This window comes from Sorghum bicolor, chromosome 9 (assembly GCF_000003195.3).
Source record: "Sorghum bicolor cultivar BTx623 chromosome 9, Sorghum_bicolor_NCBIv3, whole genome shotgun sequence".
In the NCBI taxonomy this organism is placed as follows: Eukaryota; Viridiplantae; Streptophyta; class Magnoliopsida; order Poales; family Poaceae; genus Sorghum; species Sorghum bicolor.
In genome coordinates, this window is record NC_012878.2 from 27,506,500 (window position 1) to 27,508,389 (window position 1,890).

The 1,890-nt window shown below is 53.7% G+C and overlaps 1 pseudogene; it reads left to right on the plus strand.

Annotated features, from left to right (window-relative positions):
• Positions 1-1,674, plus strand: part of LOC8155396 — a 2,223-nt pseudogene extending 549 nt beyond the window's left edge.

The window sequence follows — 1,890 nt, forward strand, 5'->3', positions numbered from 1 at the left end:
AATTCCTACGGGGCTTGGGCACGGTGGTGATCGTGATGTCGTTCGTGATCACACTGTACACACTGTGGCAGATGGTGGAGAATTGGAGATGCACGAGATGATCCCCGGCAAGCGCTTCGACCGCTACCACGAGCTCGGGCAGCACGCGTTCGGGGACCGGCTCGGGCTCTGGATCATCGTGCCGCAGCAGCTCATCGTCGAGGTCGGCACCGACATCGTCTACATGGTCACCGGCGGGCAGTGCCTGCGCAAGTTCCACGACCTCGTCTGCAGGGGCCGCTGCAAGGACATCCGGCTCACCTACTGGATCATCATCTTCGGCTCCGTCCACTTCCCCCTCTCCCAGTTCCCCAACTTCAACTCCATCTCCGCCGTGTCCGCCGCCGCGGCGGTCATGTCGCTCACCTACTCCATGATCGCCTTCGTCACGTCGGTGGTCAAGGGAGCCGAGGAGGCCACGGTCGCCGGCGCCGTCGTCGACTACGGTCTCAGGGCGAACACGACGTCCGGCCGGGTGTTCGGCGTGCTCAACGGGCTGGGAGCCGTGGCGTTCGCGTACGCGGGTCACAACGTGGTGCTGGAGATCCAGGCCACCATCCCGTCCACCCCGGAGAAGCCGTCCAAGAAGCCCATGTGGCTCGGCGTCGTGGTGGCCTACGCCATCGTCGCGCTCTGCTACTTCTGCGTCGCCTTCGCCGGGTACTACGCCTTCGGGAACTCCGTGGAGCCCAACGTGCTCATCTCCCTCGACAAGCCGCGGTGGCTCATCGCCGCCGCCAACCTCATGGTCGTCGTCCACGTCGTCGGCAGCTACCAGGTGTACGCCATGCTGGTGTTCGACATGATCGAGACCGTGCTCGTCATGAAGCACAAGTTCACCCCGGGGATCCGCCTGCGCTTGATCGCTCGCTCCGCCTATGTCGGTGAGTCACATGCAATGCATGCAGCTTGATTCCATTGACAACTTGCATTGATCGACATGGACTGCGAAAAATTAGACATCCCTTGCCTTCCACGTGTATGCAGCGGCGACCATGTTTGTGGGCATGACCTTCCCGTTCTTCGACGGCCTTCTTGGCTTCTTCGGCGGCTTCGGGTTCGCTCCAACCACATACTATGTATGTACTGTACCACATCAAGCTAAGCTTTCACTCTAGATTCTTGATTGTTAACTGGAATGCACGCGGGGGATCGATCGACGTGAACTAGATGTTTTAGTGTTCTGATTCCATGATGTTCAGATCCCTTGCATCATCTGGCTCATGCTGCGCAAGCCGAAGAAGTACAGCCAATCATGGTTCATCAACATTGTAAGTTCGGTTCACTGATTGCTCATTTCTTGAGATCTGTTCATGTTCTTACGATGCTTGATGGCTGTGTTTTTTTGTTAATTTCGGCAGATCTGCATCGTGATCGGAGTGCTGTTGACGCTCATCTCACCCATTGGAGGCTTGCGGCAGATCATTCTTGACGCAAAGAGCTTCAAGCTGTACTCTTGAGCATCCAAGCATCCAGAAGCAGAACTTAGGAACAGAGATAAGAGGCTACTTTTGTCTCGTTTTCGTTTTGTCTGATGATGAGACGCAATCTATTAATTTCAAGTTTTCAGTGTTATCTCATCATCGCCTATACTTACTGGAGTTTTGGCCACATGGGTCCACTTCACAATTTTGAGCTTCTTCTTCGCCTTGGTCTATACTTACTGGAGTTTTGGCCACATGGGTCCACTTCACAATTTTGGGCTTCTTCTTCGCCTTGGTTCGAGATTTGTGAAAAACCCTACAGAGAAATTAGTTGCCATATTTTTTTTACTTTGAATAACAAAATTTAGAAAGAAACACGTGTCAATAGTAGCAGGATACAAAACACTCACTCATCTATCATAGATTT